General features: G+C 32.4%; 1 long non-coding RNA gene across 2 annotated transcripts; it reads right to left on the reverse strand.

Moving 5' to 3' along the window:
• Positions 1-15,946: 15,946 nt before the first annotated feature.
• LOC107879641 lies at positions 15,947-20,937 on the reverse strand. Of its 2 annotated transcripts, XR_001677036.2 has the most exons (5): positions 20,784-20,937; positions 18,797-20,162; positions 17,543-17,960; positions 16,724-17,471; positions 15,947-16,647 (listed from the first exon to the last, which is right to left on the reverse strand). It is a non-coding gene; the product is annotated as an uncharacterized LOC107879641 (long non-coding RNA). The 2 variants fall into 2 exon arrangements; XR_007044062.1 differs by lacking the exon at positions 18,797-20,162 and having other exon boundaries at positions 15,950-16,647; positions 20,784-20,935.
• Positions 20,938-22,693: the final 1,756 nt, after the last annotated feature.

A 22,693-nucleotide genomic window follows, 5' to 3' on the forward strand; every position in this document is an offset into this window, starting at 1 on the left:
AAAATAGTGGAGTCCGAACAATCAACACAAGGAGTAAAGGAGAAAAAAATAAAAGAAAGTTTAAAGTGAATAAGGAGAGAAGAGTTGGTTACCAAAATTAAAAAAATATGTGCTAAGTAGGAATTCAACTCAAGACCAAAAGAAATAAATAGCCTTAAGCACCCATAAACAACAACTAGGCTAACCAAATAACTCTTACTATGGGTGCTCACTGATTAGATTGTATACATTTTTCCTTAATTTCCATATACATAGATAAAGTTCGATACGAGTTTAGTCTGTGCTCGTGCACCCGGAGGACTCTATGTGAGTCCGTCCCTGGTTGTTGATGGTGTTGGAACATAGGATGTATGTTTCTTTGTTGTTGATGATGATGTTGGAACAAATATTGTTGTTTTCTTTGTTGTTGATATTTTTTATTTGTTGTTTGTAGTTTATGTTATTATTGATGTTGCAACAGACGGAGCAACTATTGGAACAAATCAAACCACCAGCAAGGCTGCTATGTATTCCAACACTCCATATCTATTGCATCAGACTCCACATCTGACGCAACAGACTCCACATCTTACGTAACAAACTCCTCATCTGATGCAACAGAGTCTACATTTGTTGCAATAGAAGGATAATTTTCTTTCTGTGACATAAATTTTTTTCTTCTTCTTTGTAGATATAAAAGGAACTGAAAGTTGATCAACTTTTGCCTGACCATCACAAGAGGTTGCAGTAAAGATAGGTTCGGAGGAATAAGCTGCATGCATATGGAACTACTTCATATGTGGGAGGTATGTATTACTGATAATGTTATTGTGAAAACACACATAGAGTACACTGATTTTGTGAATGTTGTTTTTACCGATTAGTCATAGATCATTCAAACAAGATATTTGTAATTTTACAGTTAAGGTTGGTAGGTCTGAACTGATAAGGCTGAGGGACTATGAATATGGTTCTGATACTTTGTTAAGATTTAATGTCTGATGTTGCTCATGTTTATTTGGCATGCCTTCTACAGACTTTCGCTGTGGTAAGTATTTCTGGTGACGGTGTAGACTTTTGCATGAAAGATATATTATCCTCTATATAGTAGAAGAATGATCAATCTTGCCTTTCCTTTCTTATCTTGTGCATGCAAATGTGAAGAGTGTAAGGCAAAACATGATGGTGTGATTAATATTGTTAATGCATTAACTACTGATTTAAAGGAATTGAAATCTAACAGTAGTGTTAGTCGATCAAAGAGGATTTCAGTTTCATTCACTCCATTAGAGATTAAGGCTAAGAGAAGAAAAAAAGCAATTTCCAAGACATTATCAAGTATCCAAACAAAAAAAGTTCGGATCTGATAAAGGTGAGAAGATAAAATAAGGGTGGGGAATAGGAAGGAAAAAACTGAATGCTAAATTTAGTTCATCTTGTTTTGTTATGTAGAGATACTCCATCTAATTTTGAGTGTTTTTTCTTTTCAGGATGGTGAGGAAGGCAGAATCTCCCCATCATTAGCTAATACCGAAAATAAGACATCTGATGTTATTGAACTACCAGACTGCCTTGTGAAGTTTGATAATCTAGAAGATGTCTTAGATCGAGTTAGTCAACAGATTAAATGATCTCAATCACTTGGTTTTTCTGCTGATCAATCTTCTCTGTAGAAGACAAGATATCAACAGAACTGCTTGACACAGCAAAAGCTGATATCGATAGATTACTGATTATGTCTTCTCAAAACTTGCTTCTACCAGAAAACTATTCTACATTGAGTGTTGCACTATCCATATATGCTACAGTATAGGATTTATCAGCCGAGAGAGCACTTGCCTTGGAAAAACTCAAAGAGAACCCTCCATACTTCTCCTTGACCTTGCGTAGAGCTAAGAAGGACCAAGAAAAGTATTATAAGAAAGCTGCCAAGAAAAGGAGTGGTCCTCGTTGACACACTCACAAAAGATCAAGAGCTCTATGCTGAGCTTGATGACCACAATGACAAAATGATTGAATTGGAAGTGGTGGTGACTTGACTTAGTCAAACAAAAAGCCATGACTGTTCATATCCCTTAATTAAATAAAACTGGTGACTTTTCAAATATGTAAATTAAAAAAAAAAGGGATCTAAATACAACATTTTATCTTTTTGTTGTATTTCGGAAAGAGACAAATTGGTAATCTGTTGCATAATATATTCCACCTGTCAAATAACTTACAATACAACATATGGACAATTTGTTACAACAGATGGATATATCAGTTTACTTTTCCATCAGCTGTGACGTCTGTTGCACTTGCTAGTCATCTGTTTGTTCAATTTCATCGAGAGCAATAGATTTTTCTAAACACTTCTTGGCTAAACTCTATTTTTGCTCTTGGATTGCTTCTCCTTTTTTCTTTGCATCCTTCAAGATGACTTCCAAATTCAATTTTTGCCGTCAATCCAATAGCAAAAATTTAATTTGGTTGAAGGTTGCAAAGAAAAAAAAAGAAGCAATCCAAGAGCAAAAATTGAGTTTGGCCAAGAAGTGTGTAGAAAAATCGGTTGCTCTCAATGAAATTGAATAAATAGATGACTAGCAAGTGCGACAGATGCCACAGCTGATGGAAAAGCAAACTGATATATCCATCTGTTGTATTATAAGTTATCTGACAGGTGAAATATATTTTGCAACAGATTATCAATCTGTCTCTTTCCAAAATACAATAAAAAGATAAAATGTTGTATTTAGATCCATTTTTTTTTTACATATTCAAAAAATCACTAATTTTATTTAATTAAGGGATATGAACAGTCGTGGCTTTTTTGTTTGACTAAGTCCAGTCCTTTCCAATTTAATCATTTTATAAATGGGTCCCTCCGGTCTTCTCTCACTCCTCACTCACTCAGTCATTCTACTATACTTACAATACTAATATGGCTAATCTAGATTCATACTAGAAGGTTCATATCGAGTCCTTGCAGGAACTTTAAAAGAGTTTGATGAACTGCAGAGGGATTTGGCCGACTTCGGAGCAAAGCTGAGGAGGGCTCAGCTGCTGCTGGATGAAAATTGTTAGGTTGACAATAATAATAGTAATAATAATAATAGTAATATTAATAATAATAATAATAATAATTAGGTTATGTTTTTTCTTTCTTTTAGCGTATATATTTTCCTTTTTATATCCGATCTACTTATAAAGGATTCAAAAAAATCCATGTATATGTTTGGTTTGGTTTTTGGTCAACTTTAAATTTTTAATTCTTATGCAATATTTAATTATCATTCTATTTATTCTTTATTCTCAACATGTCGACGATTGGAGGTAGGGATTGAGCACTTGTGGCAACAGATGGTGGTGAAATTCATGATGAGAAATTCTCCTAAAAATGGTTCGTTGATAAATAATAAGAAACTAAATGATATTATAATAGTAAAAGAAAGATTATGTAATTTAAAAAAAAGTCACAACATTGGATTAATTTAATTAAGATATATGATGATATGATTTTTAAGAAAAAAGTTAATGAATAGTTGTGACTGTGATTTTTGTCTAAACACATTCAACAAAAAATAAAAAGCATTTCTGATACATCAAATTTCTCATCTGTTGTGACTGATGAATCAGTTAGAAGAAACCAAAAAAGCTCCTTAAATAGATGGTCGATTTATAGCAACAGATGGTATATCTGTTGAAACAGATGGGTTACCTGATACAACAGATATAAATCTGTTGCCATTACTCAATTAATAAAAATGGTTATTATAGAAAAGAAACGGAACGATTATTGAAAACCAGGTGTATTCGATTTTTAAATTGAGAAAAAGGTTATTTGAATTTAATAAGCTAAAAAGTCATGACTTGTCACAATAATAAAAAACTCACCAGCTTGATTTAATTAAGTCATTTCTTTTCACAGAAAAGAATAAGGAAATAAATGATAAACACAATTCAAACCGTAAAAAACTCACCAGAAATATTCTTGTTTTTAAATCTTCTTTATTAATTTATATAATTAAAAAGTCAGAAAATTTGAATGTCATGAAGATAATTTATTTTTTAAAATATATATATATATTACATGTTGCAACAGATATATTATCTGGTGCAACAGGTTAACTATTTGTTCCAACGGATGATATATCTATTGTAACAGATGATTTATCTGATGCAACAGATCTATAATCTGTTGTCCAACTTAGTGTAAAAAAAATGGTTGCTGGAAAGAAATAATTATTTTAATAATTACAAAGCTGAAAAGTCTTGACTTATCACAATATTGCTTAATTTAATTAAGTCATAACTTTTACAGTAATCAAGAATGTCATTAATAAATGGAGGTGAACAGTTGTGCCTTTAAATATGCTTTATTAATTTATATAATTAAAAAGTCAGAAAATTTGGATGTCATGAATATAATTTATTTTTTTTAAAAAAATATATATTATATGTTGCAACAGATATATTATCTTATGCAACAGGTTATCTATTTGTTGCAACGGATGATATATCTGTTGTAACAGATGATTTTTTTAATGCAACAGATATATAATCTGTTGTCGAACTTAGCAGTGTAAAAAAATGGTTGCTAGAAAGAACTAATTATTTTAATAATTATAAAGCTGAAAAGTCATGACTTATCACAATATTGCTTAATTTAATTAAGTCATAACTTTTTACAGTAGTCAAGAATGTCATTAATAAATGAAGGTGAACAGTTGTGCCTTTAAATCTGCTTTATTAATTTATATAATTAAAAAGTCAGAAAATTTGGATGTCATGAAGATAATTTATTTTAAAATATATATATATATATATATATATATATATATATATATATATTATATTGCAACAGATATATTATCTGATGTAACAGGTTATCTATTTGTTGCAAATGATGATATATCTGTTGTAACAGATGATTTATCTGATGCAACAGATATATTATCTGTTGTCCAACTCAATGTAAAAAAAATGATTCCTGAAAAGAACTAATTATTAATAATAATAAAGCTAAAAAATCATGACTTATCATAATATTGATTAATTTAATTAAGTCATAACGTTTTACAGTAATTAAGAATGTCATTAATAAATGAAGGTGAATAGTTGTGCCTTTAAATCTGCTTTATTAATTTATATAATTAAAAAGTCAAAAAATTTGGATATCATGAAGATAATTTATTTTTAAAAAAATATATATATTATATGTTGCAATAGATATATTATCTTATGCAACAGGTTATCTATTTGTTGCAACGGATGATATATCTATTGTAACAGATGAATTTTTTGATGCAACAGATATATAATCTGTTTTCCAACTCAGTGTAAATAAAAAACGGCTCCTGAAAAGAACTAATTATTGAAATAATAATAAAACTGAAAAGTCATAACTTATCACAATATTGTTTAATTTAATTAAGTCATAATTTCTTACAGTAATCAAGAATGTCATTAATAAATTGAGGTGAACAGTTGTACCTTTAAATCTGCTTTATTAATTTATATAATTAAAAAGTCAAAAAACTTGAATGCATGAAGATAATTTATTTTTAAAAAAAATATATATATATATATATATATTGTATATTGCAACAGATATATTATCTGATGCAACAAGTTATCTGTTTGTTGCAAATGATGATATATCAGTTGTAACAGATGATTTATCTGATGCAACAGATATATTATCTGTTGTCCAACTCAATGTAAAAAAAACGATTCCTGGAAAGAACTAATTATTAATAATAATAAAGCTGAAAAGTCATGACTTATCATAATATTGATTAATTTAATTTAGTCATAACTTTTTACAGTAATCAAGATTGTCATTTACAAATGGAGGTGAACAGTTTCAAATTTTTGCCTAACTCACTCAAGTTCAATCCTCTATAAATAGGTCCCTTCTTACTCAGTCGTTCATCTACTACAAACTATTTATTCCTTGTTCTTGTTACACCTTCAATTACTTTATCTTCAAGGACTTGATAGCTTTTTCCTGTCTCTGGTAAGTTTTTTTCTTGATTTTTGTGTAAATATTCGTTGTATATTACATTACATTCGAATTCTTTCTTTTTTTTTACTTTTATTTTTATTTGTGTTTTGTCAACTTATGCGTTTTCTAGATATGGTTGTTCCTGTGTGGGATGTCACTGTTTTATGAGACATCATGCGGGAACTGCAGAAGGAGGTTCATGACCTGCATTGGGAGTTAGCAGCCATCAGAGTAAGGATGCTACGGGAGATCCTCAGGCTGAGGAAGGCGCTGCTGCTGCCCGTTGAAGATTGGTCGGCTGACCATACAAATAATAATGATGATAATAATAATTAAGTTCTTTTATCTATTTTTTTTTTGTTTGTTTTATAAAAAATTATGTTTGATGCACTTGACTTTTTATTTCTTATTTAATTTTCATGCTGTCTATTTCTATTTCTTAATGAATGACATGCCTACAATTAAAAAATAATTTGATTCCAGTATCAATAGCAAGAACATATGAGTTATCTGTTAGGTTTGTATGTGACAGGAGCTATATTTTGTTCTTTGAAACATATTAGTAATCTGATGAAACAGATTATTTATCTGTTGAAACAGATTACTAATCTGGTGCAACAGAATATCCATCTATTCCATTCATATTACAGGCACCTAAAACCCATAAACATGAATCCAACATGAGTCTACTGTTACAACAGAACATGTATCTGGTGTTGCAGATAATGGATCTGTTTAAACAGCTTGCTCTTATATTGCATTCATGTTTGCGTGCAAGCTATTGTTGAAAAAACAACACACTAGCAGTTACCCAGATTCAATTAAAAAGCATAATCTGACTTACCAAAGTCTCCTCTCAAGTAAATTCCAAGTTGAAAGTGATTTACGAAACAAAATTTGACATAAGAATTTGGTCAAAGAGCAGCAGTTGGGGTAACAACAACAACAACAACAACAATGGTCAACAAGAAGAATATGAAGATGATAGTGAAGTATAAGATGATGATAATGAATCAGAAGATGATGAATAAAGCATAGCAACAATGAACAACAAATATCGCGAAGAGAGAGAAAATAACAACGGATGAGAAGAGAGAAAAAGATGCATTTTTTCCCCTTCGTTCCCCGCTATATATTAACTAATATTTGGATCAAAGTATAAATTTAAAAACTTGTCTGTTATTTTGAAATTTCCCGAACTTTCTTAAACCATAATTAAGTAATTGTAACCTCTACTCAATTATTAAGACTTATGTCACCTACACCTCATCTTAAGTCTCTTTTGTCACCTGTGGCCCAAACCCCCAAGTTTCTTAGTTTATTTTTTGTTCTCTTTGCTGCTATTACATCAGGTAGATCTCAATTATTTTTATATCAAAAAAGGACCTAAAATGACCTTTAATTATGTGAAATGATGTAAAAATATTTCCATCTATCTGTTGGGCCTAAAATATCATTTCTTTCAACTATGTAAAATGGTGTAAAAATGCCCTCCGTCTACCTATTTGGCCTAAAATACCCTCTCGGTCTATCTATTGGACTTAAATGTCCTTTCCGTCTAGCTATTTTGTCTTTTTATTTAACAGATCAATTTGATCCTAGTTCATTAATGACCTATTTTTTTTATTGGTAAACTAGTAATTAATTAAAATAATTAATTTTTCCCTAAAGTTTCAACCCATCCAAACCTAATAATCTGAATTTTAGGCATCGAATTAGTGTTACTATTTATGGGAACTATTTTTTTACTGGCACTTCTTGGTGTCTTCTAATCTGATGCTTTCTTCACTACTTATTACATTTATTTCATTAGTTCATTCATCCGATTTCACTACTTCTAGTCTGATGCTTTCTTGACTGCTTATTAATTAGGTGTATGGTAAAATTAAAAAGAGCTTTAAAAAAGCTAAAAGTGGATTAAAAATAGCAAAAATTGAGAAGCTTGATACCCCCAACTTTTTACTTTTTAGATTAATTTTTTTTTAGGTTTGACCAAAATATTTACCTTTTTATCCCTTATATTTTCTTCTAATTCCAATAATATCCTAAACTTTGTAGACCTTATTGATTTTTCTTTCTGTCGCTTTTTTTTATCTTTTCCCTCCAGTTTTCTCTTCATCTTTCTCCTTTATTTTCAGAGAATCCATCATTATATAAGAAACACTCAAAAATTTCATCGTCAAATTGAGTTTATGATAAGTTCTTCTCTATCCGTTCATATAGAATCTCTACATGTTGTTTAAATTTTAAAAATTGATTCTTTTTAATAGTTTGTTTCATTCCTAAAAAATTTATGTTGTTTACAAGCTTGCAATATTACATTATAATACTATATTTATCTAAAAAATATCTTAAAATTTTTATTTTTTAATATTTAAAAATAAAAAGTAACTTATATTTATAAATTAACCTGGCACAATCACTTTATGTTGAAAGTGTATTTAAATAGAAATTATTTTTGAAGTATTAGAATTAAAAATCATAAATAATTCACGTTATTATGTGTTAACAACTTTAAGGATATTTAAGTCATTTTGACAATAAAAAAGTGATTGACAACACTTTTTTATCGAACACATAAACAAATTTTTTTCAGTTTCAGCACTTCTATCCAAACACTTATCTGCTTAATTTAAAAGCACTTATTTTAAGTTTTTAATCACTTAAGCTAAAAAGCAATCTTTTTAATCCTATCCAAACGGGCTCATTTTAGGCCCAATAGATAGACGAAAAGGGTATTTTAGGCTATAGGTAGACGAAGGACATTTTTACACCATTTCACATAGTTGAGGACATTTTAGGTCCTTTTCCATTTTTATATATACATAGATTTTACGACTATACAACATTATATCATTTATATATGCATTTTTTTCAAATGGCTTGAATAAACTTTATTTTAAGTCAACGGTCTATTCAGAAGCGACTCAAGAAAGTTCGTGGTCTAATGCCAAAAATTAATTTGAGGACTTAAAATCTGTTTAGCAGAAAATTCAAATATAATTTATTTTAAGTTTATTTTGTTAGTATTTTATGTGTTAATTCTTTTATAGTCAATTCTTCATAATTTCTTTCAATTAAAAATATAACCAATCATGAGGTATGTAAATTCTAACAACTAATAATAAACAAAATGCACCAATAAAAATAAAAATTCTTAAAATAACAAATTCTTGAAGAAAAAATAGTTAAGTTTAGATTAAAAGGATGAAAACTCCATATCAAAATATATTATTTTGGGGCCTCACTATTACTGTTGTTATATTTGAAACATGAGAAAATATCGAGAGAGAGAAAACTAATGTTATCTTAATTCAATCGCATTATTCAGTTTTATATTATACCGAGCATCATACTTCTTCTATAAGCTATAGCTGGAGGAATATTTAAACTGGGAGAAATTAAAGAAAGGGAGAAAGAGTATAAAAGTTACGTTGCAACCCATAAAAGAAAAAAAGTGGCCTTAGAGTCGTAAACAAGTAACTCTAAGATCCCACATTCACCCCTTTTCCATGAATAGCACAAACGGTCACAGCAATCAAGACAATTATTTATACTCACCTTTCTTCATAGGAATAGTATTTCTACGCTTTTACCTTAAAATACTCAATATTTGTTGAAATGAAAAATAATCTATACCATACGCTTAACTTTGAAAGTCTACTGCACTATTACCACACCCCCCCCCCCCCCCCCCCCCCCCCCCCCCCCCTACACCCCCCCCCCCCCCCCCCCCCCCACTCCTCAGTTATTTTGGGCCTAAAGCGGCCGCTTGAGCTGCTCTAGCCTTGGGCCGGCTCTGGGTCTATTGAAAATAACCTCTCTATCTTTAAATGTAAGGGTAGATGTGTGTACACTGCCGTTTTCAAACCCCACTTGTGAGATTATAGTGGCATGTTATTGTTGTTGCTCTTGATAATTTATTTTAATTTTTGTGAATGGAGAGATGATGACAATGATTCCAAATTCCAATGGTATATGGAAAACAATGAAATTAAATGTTGATATTAGATCAACAACTTGCCATTTTGAATTTGATTTTAATTGCAAACCTGATGAGGAGCGTAGGTTTCCATGCAGTTCAGCAGTATACGATCCTGCTATTGATACAAGGATGCGTAAGCTACACCACAACGGTACTTCATTTTGCAAATGTTTATATACATGCATCGGTGAAGATTGTTGTAATAAGGGTTAATTAGTTATATAAAAACTTTAGGATCCGTTGCATTTTGCACCCCAATGTGTTCATTTTTTTAACTTACACTCTATCCTTTCTTTTTTACAATTTACATCCCAATCTCTTCATTTCCTTACAAAATAGTAAAACCACTCTTTTAATAATTTTTTTCATGAGGACAAAATAGGAATAACAATTATAGTGATTTTATATTTAGAGAGAGATCTCCAAACAAAAAACAAGCAGCTACCACAATTGAACAAATTTTATTGACGGATACAGATGATTTAAGTACCAAAAAATTCACAATCAACTATGAGAATGGTAACTTCATAATCATATGCATTTGCTTCTAGAAATTGCTGTGTACAAATGCTAATGCATGTGAAACTTACCCCTTAAGTCACTTGAAAGTACAAATTGAAACTTCCTAAATATTAAACCACCACGTCTACCCACTGAAAAATATACAATCTCAGACAAACTGCAATAAATACACTTCTTATAAATTTGAACTAATAGAAAGAAAGCTGAAGCTAAAAAGAGTTCAACCATGAGACACAAATTTGGGCATTGATGAAAAAATAAAGAATTTTTAAGCATCTAAAACATAGAGAGAATGTTAACAACTGACATAGAATTAGCTAGTTTAAGAATCAACATTGTCAAATTTATCCACATAAAAATATCTTAGAAGAATGGATGTGAGTTGTTATTATGTGTGATCGATGAGAACTTGCATGTTGAGGAAGCTCGGAATATCATCAATTTCTTTAATCCATTCGACATCAGGACCAAACTTGACCAGACCATTCAAATCCAAGGTAACATGCACTCCAAGGCCATCGGCCGTAGGTATAGGATAAATCAAGTGCTTGAAAGAGGATTTAGTGTTTGAAAGTGTGAAGTAGCAACCACGAGCATATTTAGAAGCAGGAATAATACTGTCGGGTAGACCTCTAATTCGTTTTGCAATGATTGGAGCACTTAGGCCCGCAGAATTAACTACAAGCTTTGGAATAAGAATTAGTTAAGAGTCTAATTCAGTCTTCCCATTCCAGTATGCAAGGGCATTGCTCCCAGAAACAACAACAACAATGCATTAGTGTATAACAAAAGTATTGACCAGAAGAAGTTATAAAACAAGAACAGTGAAGGAAAGTAAAACTTTTTCTTGAATAGAAAATATGGCGACTGAAATTACAAGAGAAAACAGAGTAATTTTACTCTGTATATATAGACTCCTACTACAAATATAACTTCTAAATTTAACATTTTATTCCACCTAACTTACTCCTAAAATTACTAACTTTCCGGGCCACTTTATAAGGTGAACAAACCTCACCTAGTAATTATTTTGACCTGGTAAATGCAGTAAACTAAATAAGACAGTAAGTTGCACTAATTTGTTACACTCCCCCTTAGTGCAAGCTCACGATGAACTACTCCCAGAGCATCTCGAAAGTATTGAAACTTAGACTTCTCCAAAGCTTTAGTGAATATATCCGCAACTTGAGCATTGGTGCGAACAGTTGTCAATTCAATCTCTTCACGTAAGACTTTCTCACGAACAAAGTGATGGCGGATCTCAATATGCTTCATTCGAGCATGAAAAACTGGATTTGACGCAAGTTTGATGGCATTTTCATTGTTACACTTGATTTGCACAGCATAGTCTACTTTCTGGTACATATCATTGATTATCCTTTTTAACCAAATGCACTCTTGTGTAGACATGATTGCTGCAATATATTCAGCTTCAGTGGTAGACAAAGAAACAACATCTTGCTTCTTGCTGCACCAAGACACCACTGCTGACCCGGTACTAAAACAGTAACCTGAAGTCAAGCGACGATCATGTGTATAACCTGCCCAATTTGCATTCAGTAAATCCACTCGATAAAGAAGTATCATACCTCTTGTACCAAAGTCCATGACTAAGAGATCCTTTCATATAGCACAAAATCTTCTTTGCAGCATTTAAGTGAGAAGTTGTTGGATTTTGCATAAATTGAGAAATGACACCAACAGAGTAAGATATTTCTGGCCTTGTGATAGTCAGATAAATCAAACTTTCAACTAGCTGTTGGAACTTTATCGCATCCTTCAAAGCCTCGCCTTCATCCTTCTTCAACTTGAGTTTTGGCTCCATTGGAGTAGACTTTTCTTTCGACTCCCCCATGATGAACCGTTCTAAGAGACTCTTCGCATAACCTTTCTGAGAAACAAAGTAGCCTCGATTTGATTTTTCCACTTCCAGACCAAGAAAACATCCAATTTGCCTTAAATTTTTCATCTCAAAACGAACAGACAAGTCTTTTCTTAGATTAGAAATTTCTAATTCATTATCTCCAGTTATTATCATATCATCAACGTATAATAATATCAGGAGATATGCATTTGATTCTAATTTTATAAATAAACTAGAATCTGAATCAGATACTCTAAAACCACAAAAGATAAGGTATTGAGCAACTTTACCATACCAAGCTCGTAGTGTTTGCTTGAGGCTATATAGAGCTTTCTTCAAATGACAAACATGACTTGGAAACTGCTTAGAGACAAAGCCATAAGGTTGCTCCATAAATACTAGTCAATCTAACTCTCCGTAAAGAAATGCATTCTTTACATCAAGCTGCCACAGTTTCCAACTTTTGAAAGCAGTTAGCGAAATAAGTGACCTTATTGTCACCATCTTCGCTACCGGAGTAAACGTCTCCTCATAATCCAATCCATAGTTTTGAGAAAACCCACGAGCAACTAGACGAGCTTTAAACCTATCAATGGTACCATCAGATTTTTTCTTCAAGCGAAATACCCATTTGCAAGTGACTGGGTTGCATTTTTCTAGTTTGGGTACCAATTCCCAAGTTTCATTCTTGTCTAAAGCATCAATCTCTTCTTGCATCACTCTTTCCCAATGTGGACAACCCTTTGCTTCTTCATAACTTAATGGTTCTTCCGTAGTTAGTGCTCCTGTAAAGAAACACGAGGTCACAGAATAACTTTTAAGTTTGACCTCATAATCTTTGAGGTAGTCCGGTTGCTTTTTCTTCTTTGTTGACCTTCTTGCTGCTTGTTGTTCACCATTTTCTTCCCTTGAAATGTTCTGACTTGGAGATGCAACTTCTGAAATATTCTGATTTGGAGATACACTTTCTCCCTCTTCACTACAAGGTAATAACACGTTTACTTTAGGAAATAATAACTCCATATTATCTTGATCATCACCCAGAACAACAAGTTTTTGAGAAGAAAACAAAGATGACATTTCATCAAATACCACGTCTCTAGAAATGGTAAACCTGTTTATCTTTGGATCCACGCATCTCCAGCCCTTCCTATAAGAATCATAACCAACAAATACACATTTTCTTGCTTTCGGATCAAGTTTGGTTCTATTAATTCTGGGAATATGAACATAACAAGTAGAACCAAAAACCCAAAAATAGTTCATATTTGGCTTCTGACTATATAAAAGTTCAAAAGGCAATTTCTGAATACCTGGCTAAGGAGGCAACGTATTTTTCACATGGCATCCACAGTGAATAGCTTCTGCCCAAAGCTCTCGAGGAAGATTCTTGTCATGCAGCCATGAAAGACAAACTGAAGTAAGATAAGCAAGCTTTCTTTCCGCAACTCCATTCTGCTAAGGAGTATCTGGACAAGTCATTTGACGAAGAATTCTACTGTCATGACAGTACTAGAAGAAGTCATTTGACATATATTCTCCACCATTATTACTATGAAGACATTTTATCTTCTTCCCGAACTCATTTGCAACAACATTTTTGAACTCCACAAACTTGGATAATGTTTCGCTTTTCTCTTTCAAAAATTTCACCCAAGTGAACCTAGAGTGATCATCCACCGACACCATAACATAGAGATGTCCGCTATAACTTGGTGTTCTTGTTGGTCCCATCAAGTCTGTATGAACCAATTCAAACAACACGTTTCTCCGATTTGATGACCTTTTGAAAGGAAGACGATGAGATTTTCCATATTGGCAGCCTTGACAAATCACGTCTTCTCGTACATTCTTCAAAGTTGGCATGCCATCTACCAACTTTCTAGAAGAAAGCTGCTGCAACATTTGGTAGCCCACATAACCCAACCAAGTATGCCAAATTGCGGCACTATCAGTTTGGCTTGTTTTCTTTACATAAGCTTCACCTGTTGACATAACAAACAAAGAACCTTTCCTCTCGCCAGTAAAAATAATATCAACAGATATTTCTTTTACATTTTCAAGCACCTTCACATCAGTAGGACCAAACAACACATATTTTCCAGAATCAGTAATTTGAGGAACAAAGACTAGATTTTTCTTCAAACCTGGAACATGATAAACGTCCTGCAACTTGATATTTTTGGATTTATCATAAGCAACCTCAATCGTCAGAACTCCTTCTTTTGCTACTGGATATGTCGAGTTATCTACTGTGATAATGACTCGATCTCCATGATGTTCTCGCATCTCCGAAAATAGAGAATTTTCTCCAGTGACATAATGAGAGAACCCTGAATCAACGATCCACTCTTTCCTCTTATTGTTGTTAGCATAATTGACAAAATCTTGTGTTGACTTTTGTTCAATAGCTTCGATGCTAAAACATTGTTCCCATTTTATTTGCTCATCTCTGTCATTGGTGCACGCAACATTGGCGTTAGAAAGTTTTACTCGACAGTTTTTCTTGATGTGCCCAATTTTCCCACATCTGTAGCACTTCTTGTTATTATGTGAATTTCCACCTTTTTTCGTGGTTGTTTCTTCTTCTTTATTTTTGTTCCAAGTTGATGTATTCTTCTTGTTCAACTTCTTTTTAGAAAATAGAACATCATTTGTTTCAAGATTCTTAGCCATTTGTTTATCTAAAGCTTCTTAACTATAAAGCATGTTCTCCAATTCCTCAACACATGGTTGTTGCGACCATCCTTGAATGGAAGTGACAAAAGTACCGTACTCCCTTTCAATCCACGAATAAGATAGCGTCGTAGGCGCAACTCACTAATCTTCTCTTCTGGATCAACTCTAAAATTTCAGCATAGATACTTTTAACTCGCAAAAAGTAATCAGAGATAGACATACCTCCCTGTTGTAACATTACCAACTTATTCTCCAATAGTTTCAGCCTTGTTATATTTTTCTTGGTAAACAGCCTTTCGAGCGTGTCCCAAACTTCTTTTGGAGAGACAACATCATGAACATGATCAATAAACTCCTTGCTGATAGAAGTCCTCAAAGCAAAGAATGTTTTTCCGCACTTGATCTTCCATTTCCTTCGTGATTCGGCATTCTCAGGAGTATTGGCTGGGATTATTGAATCAGTTCCTACAATTAAATCCCACAGATCCTGACCTTGGAGGTATGCTTCCATACACATTCTCCAATACTTGTAGTTAGTGCCTATAAGTTTTTCTATTCCATGAGTATTTCCCCCGTTTGAGACCTCCATTGCTACAAACGACAAAAGCTTTCTCTTCACACGTTTCAAACTTCTCCAACAGAGTAAACTAATAGACAAAAAGATAGAAAAGAAAAAAGAATTCCTCCCTTCAACCTTGCTCTGATACCATATAACAAAAGTATTGAACAGGAGAAGTTATAGAACAAGAACAGTGAAGGAAAATAAAACTTTTTCTTGAATAGAAAATATGGCAACTGAAATTACAAAAGAAAACAGAGCAACTTTACTCTGTATATATAGACTCCTACTACAAATATAACTTCTAAATTTAACATTTTATTCCACCTAACTTACTCCTAAAATTACTAACTTTCGGGCCATTTTATAAGGTGAACAAACCTCACCTAGTAATATTTTGACCTGGTAAATGCAGTAAACTAAATAAGACAGTAAGTTGCACTAATTTGTTACATAGCGTATTCTCACCTAGTGGGGTCTGGGGAGGATAAAATGTATGCAGTCCATACCATATCTCCGAAGACATAGAGAGGATGTTTCCAATAGACCCCCGGCTCAATACTTAACTAGACAAAAAGCACCACTTAAAATATAAATCACGTATTTCGATGGAAAGTAAAGCACTAAAACTTCAGATATATTCTCTAAAACCATGTTGAAGTCTAAGAACACACCAGGTTGGGTTTTATCCCCAAAAAACATATTGGAAGTTGGGATTAAAGACAAATGCTAAAGAAGAGAAAACACACCATTCCAGAAATCTTAAACAAAACACTCAAAATGTAGGGCAAGATTGTTTTTGAACTTGACTTGAAATTCAAACATCACATAAATGTACTTTAATCAAGCTAAGACAACTTGTTTCTTCATGCTGCATCCGATTGTATTTCCAATTGTAGATGTAAAGAGGAGGAGAATAACCAGTCCGCTAGAACTCAACTTTCACCACCAAAGCATAAGAGACACCATTATTTTCTCCTCTACTAGATCGCAGGGAATACTTGGCTGTATCAAAATTTAAACTTCCCATTTATGCTCACTCAGTAATTATCCTCCATTGTCCTTCTTGGCTACAAATAAAAATAATGCAAACTGTAATTGCCTCTCACTATAGTAAATCACTAATATTTAAGGTTCTATACTTACGTTGAGCTTGGAAGGTTCATTTGTATGGCCATCCCAGTAAGTGGACTCAAAATGAATTTTCTTACTTGAACAGAATTGATTTGTATCATTTTTGGACCAATCTTTAGATGTTTGAGTAGCATGAAATGAAGTAGTTGAATCCTGAGAATCACTATTCTTCTTGCAAGTTGTTTTATTGTGATCAGTTTGCAAACACTTGCTACACCTTCCTAACTTTCCTTTCTTACTCAATTTGGTAACATCTATGGTTACACCATCTATTTCACTTGATGCAGACTATTTTTTCTTTCTCTTTATTTTCTATTTTTTCATCTCAACTGCTTTTCTCTTGGAGGCTTCAATTTCATCAGGTTCTTTTCTTCTATTTTTGTCCAATTTACCTTTCTTTGGCTCATAGTTAGGAGGTTCAATGGGAAGTAGGCCAGTTGGTTCCCACATATCAGGTCCATCCATTAAAGCAATCACCGGTTATAAATTCTTATTTGTAAAGCCTTGTTGTAACAATCATTTGTGAAATTTTTCGGATTCCCTCTAACATGGAAGATGCAGCTCAAAGCATGCAAGCATGGGATTCCTGTAAGGTCCCATCCCCTGCAACAACAGGTTCTTCTATTCAAGTCAAGACTAAACTGCTCACCGTACATAGTTTGTACTTGAAATAACAATTGTTCAGCCCTAGTAGGAATTGATATAGCTGTCTGTTCTTTCTTTACTTCTACTAGTTTCCGTATTCGAGGGCATAGAGTTCCTGTTATAGTAAAAACTTATTAAATTTCATGTTAACTATTTTGGATTTTAGATAAGTTACACTAACATTACCTTTGTATTTGAGCACAACCTCCCTCTTTTGATTCATTCTTTTCATCAGGTATATTCGAATTCCTTCAAGCAATCCAAGTATAGGTTTCTCCCTCGCTTTTAAAATTAGTTTCAACCCATTGAATAACTCACAAAGATTATTGAAAAGCATATCACACCTTGTTGTTTTTCTAAAATGTGACTTGCTCCAGAATTTTGGTGGTTTATCGCTGAACCAATTTTTAGATTCTTCGTCCTCCTTTTCAAGCATATTCATTTCATATAAATACTTGCTTACATAAGTTGCCCTAGCAGCTTTTCAGATTCTTGTCTTCAGTGATAAATCTTTATGCACTTTCTTGAAATTATTGTACAGATGTCTTACACAATGTCTATGCTCAACTTGAGGAATAGTCTCATAAATAGCTCCCTCCAAACCCTAAAAAGGTGAAACATAGGGAAATATAATTAATTTTTAATAATTGATCAACAACAACAACATACATCATATATTCTCACAAAGTGCAGTCCGGAGAGGTTAGAATGTAAAATTCAAAGCCTAAATATCATTTTTTTAATGACCCTGCTTAGACTTGACAGAAATATGCAGAAAATTATCGGTCTCCAGGCGAATTGAAAGTTGATGGTTACCAAGAAACTTCTAAGTCTCTGATTACCAAGAAACACTTTCCATATTGCTGAATATGCTATGTTATCTGAACACATAGCTTATAAGTTAGAAGTGTCTCAAAACGTGAACTAATCTTAAATTTTGTTTGTGTTCTGCTAGAATGTTTTTGCATTTGAAAAATAAGATGGAGTCCAATATATGGTTACATTTTGCTAGTTTTGTTCTTTTGACTAGATAAGTTTTTTCCAAAAATGAATTGTTAGATCTAAACAGAAAAAAATATGGCCATATCTTGAAGGTTGTGCAGCCATCAAAAATATGAAGTTGCTTGATAATTAGTGACTTAGAAGTTGATTGGTAACCAGCAACTTTCAAGTCCTTCACAGACCAACGACATTCTGCACATTGTCATCCTAGCAGGGTCATTAAAAGGAAAAGTTAAAGTCACTCAACTACACGCATTTTGTCCGATTTGGTTTCTTTACGAAAGTAGTGGAAAAATAACGGACAATAGCAGAAATATGATTATCACCAAATAATACCACCAATAATCTATCCTAAATCATAAACAATACCCAAAAATTCAAGAATAAGACACTACCCGGCGATTAGAATATAATAATATAACTGAAGAAGAATCTTACCTTTTCTTTGGCTATAATGAGGCATATGTTATCATGATTTCTAATTTACAAGTCATCTACCAGCAAATTCAAAAACCACTTCCAATTATTCTTGTCTTCAACATCGACTACAGCATAGGCTATCAGGAACATACCATTATCAGCATCTATCCCAATTGCTGTCAAAAGTTGACCACCATATGGACCTTTAAGAAAGCACCCATCCATCCCGATAAGTGGCCTACAACCTGCCTTCCAACCTCTTTTGCAAGGCTCAAGGCATATGTAAATTCTTTCAAAAATAGGTTTACCATCTTCTTCATTAGGTGTTGTTTCTAACAATATAGTCGATCCGAGATTCTTCTTCTTGAGTTCTGCACAGTAATCCTCTAATTTTGCATATTTTTATTTGTAGTGACCTTCAATCATCTCTTTAGCGATTCTCTTTGCTTTGTATGCTTGACTTACTGAAATTTCAACATTCATCTCTTCATGTATTTTCTTCATAAAATCACCTATCGATACATCTGGATGTTTTCTTAAATAATGTAGGTATTTTTGGGCAATCATTCTAGATTTCACATTTTTGTTGACATAAACAAACAAACAATTCTCAGAATGTTTCTCAACCAAAGTCTTTATCATGATGGTAGGATCATCTAGTGCCTTTCTTGAGGCATATATGCGCCATGGACTTCCATCGGAACATTTTGCAGAAATTTTACCAGATTCATTCTTCTTCAAGGAGATTTCTCTATTATTTTTAACATAGTAAGCTATAAAAGCAACTCTAAACTCTATTGCATTAACGAATGTCATTCCCAAGCTAAATGTTGGATTAGACATGTCTATATCTGCCCTAAATGCAATATTCTCAACCCAATCATCATCACTATTAACATTCCTCATGTCATCTAATTCATCATTTTCAGAAGAAATATTACCATTCTCAGCTTCCGAACATGAGTCCTCCAATAGCAACTCTGCAAAATTGGTATTCTTAGATTCTTCCATCACTTTATCATTCTTTTTCTCTATTTTTCTCCATTTTTTACTATCTTTTAGATTTTCTTCTCTATCACTTGCACAGTTGCCTCATCTTTTTCAATGTTGTCCCATACACCAAGCCATTCACTGTCTGAATCCATCTCCAAACAATTGAACTCTTCTTCACTTTCATTCATATGATATTCATCATTTTCAAAATGCTCTAATTCTTGCTCAATATCATTATTTTGATCCCCATCATGTTCTGCTCTTTTTAAATAATGTCATTTAACTTAATATTTGTTGTTGCAAATTTGAAAAAAATTATTAACTTCAAATGCATCAAAATTTGCTTGCACATTGTCAGCCCTTGTAATATATACTTCAGTAACCCTGTTAGCTGAAAGAGTGTTTATCATTAAATCACAATCAGTATCAGTTAAACATTGAATATAACCAACACTAGTGTCTGTCATAGGTAATTTGGAATGCCAATCAAGAACATTGTTGTAGCTTAATTTTGTAGTTCCAATCAAATTAAAGGTTTGCAATGACCATTTACACGGATCACACTTGTCAATATAATCTATGTTGCCTCCCAAATAAATTCTCTCTAGTGCATCTAAAAATTTACCTCCATGGTGAATTCCCAGTGTAAAAAAAATTCTTATCTTTACCTATTACAATGACATTAAAAAAAATTTAGTAAACAAATTCTTGTAAAATACAATCAAAATAACAAACAAATTCAAAATTTCTAGTGTCTACAGTAATATTTTGATACTAACATCAATGTAATCAGTTCATCCTGTACAAAAGAATTCGAATTGTTTGATCTTTCGGCATATATAAGAATCTCTCTTTCTAGTTTATTACTCTTATTATATATACTGAGGCAAACTAATCTATTTCTTCATATGAAAAGAAAAAGAGGAGAGAAATAGATAAAAGTTGTTATACGAAAACAAAAATAAAAGATATAGAGAGCAGGGCAAGAAACATATAATCCTAAATTTCTTACCTTTCAATTTCTCCTTCTTCAGTCGATCTTGCAATTTATTTTTATTTTCATCCATTGAATATTTACTCGCCTTGTAATTTATCTGCAGCAAAATATGAATTGCCGCTTTATTTATGTTGGAGAGTTTAACCTAGTTACTGATGAAAAAGTGAATGGCAGGAAAGATTTATTCATCTAACCTCCTACACTAAAAATTAAATAAATTTATTTTTTTAAAAAATATTATTATTCTTATTTTACCCTCATGAAAAAATTATTAAAAGAGTGATTTTACTATTTTGTAAGAAAATAAAGAGATTAGGGTGTAAATTATAAAAAAAAAAAAAAAAAAAAAAGATAGAATGTAAGTTAAAAAAATGAACACACATTGGGTGCAAAATACAACGGTCCCATGTATTCTATAATTCTCGTACCATTCATTAATATATAAGCGTGTTATCTCAAAATGACGTCTCCACTAGCGATATATTCTCAATGTTATTATGAGAAAAATAGTGTGGGGCTTAATCCAAAGTGAACAAATTACTAACCATGAAAGAAATATATACTCAAAGATATACAATGGTTTTAGGGTTTGCTTGAGTGCTCAAAGGTAATTCAAATCTCTCTTTTCGTTGCTCGACATCTAAATGATGAACTTATGATTTAGAGTCGTCAATGATTCTGCTCGTAATATGTGTTATTTTTTTGGTCCACACACACATATAATAGTCCAGGCACATAAAGAAATTTATAAATTGGATTGATTTGGAAAATGAGAACAAATAATTATTGGATGCACATTGAAGATTATGAGGTGAACTTGACTTAAATTCAATTTTAAGTCTTAAATCATGAAAGCTTTCTTTTTCTTTTTAATTTATTACTATTTTTTTTAACAACGCCACATTTTTTATAGTGCGATAAAAAATGAACCTAGCTTATTATCAACCTCCAAAGACTAAGGTTGCATTTGTTTTAAGATTCAGACGTCTGAATCTGAATGATTAAGATGTTGTCTTTAGATCTAAAAACTGAATGGTTAATACCGTTTATTTTTCAACATTTGAATGTGTAAAAAAATATTTATTTGTATATATAATAAAATAAAAAATATAATTTAAATAAAAAATTAATTATATATTATAAAAGTATATAATTTAATACAACAAAATTATTATTTGATTGAAAAATAATATTTATGTTTGTTAGTAATAGTGGAGATGGTTTACAATGGTGGTTGCGGTAACAATAATTGATGTTAAGGATTAGTAATGTTGGTGGTAATAGTTGAAATGGTTAGTATTGTAGTGGTTGTTATGATGGTGGCGGTTGATAGTGGTGGTGGTGGTGGTGGTTGTGATGTGACGTTGCTTGATATTAGTAGTTGGAGGTGTTAATTGTGATGGCTGAAAAATGAATGCATGATGGTTGACCATGTGTTGGTGCTAGTTGGAGATGTTGTTAGTTGTGATGGTGGAGGTGGTAATTATTAGAGATAAATTATAGCAATGGTAGTGGTTGAAATGATGGCAAAGGTGGCGTTACTAGTGACAATGATGTTGGCGGTCGAAATGGTGGTGGCGACCAAAGAATGTCTGGAGGTTGTGATGTATTAGTGGTAGTTAGCGGTGGTGTTAGTTGTGATAGATGAGTTGGTCGATAGTAGGAATTTGCCTGTAGTGGTTGATGATAGTGGTGTTGACGACGGTGGTGATGGTGAATATAATTAGAATAAACGAGGTAGTAGGTGTGGCAGCGATTGACAATAGTGGTTGGTAGCGATATTTGTTGTCGATGGTGGTTGTGATGGTGGAGGTGGTGGGTGGTGATTGATAATGGTGGCGATGGCAGAGGTGGTTAGTGGTGGTGATTGATGATTATGAATAGAATGACGGTGAATATTATCCAACACCAGAATACCTTTTAAG

This window comes from Capsicum annuum, chromosome 8, assembly GCF_002878395.1.
Source record: "Capsicum annuum cultivar UCD-10X-F1 chromosome 8, UCD10Xv1.1, whole genome shotgun sequence".
NCBI lineage: Eukaryota > Viridiplantae > Streptophyta > Magnoliopsida > Solanales > Solanaceae > Capsicum > Capsicum annuum.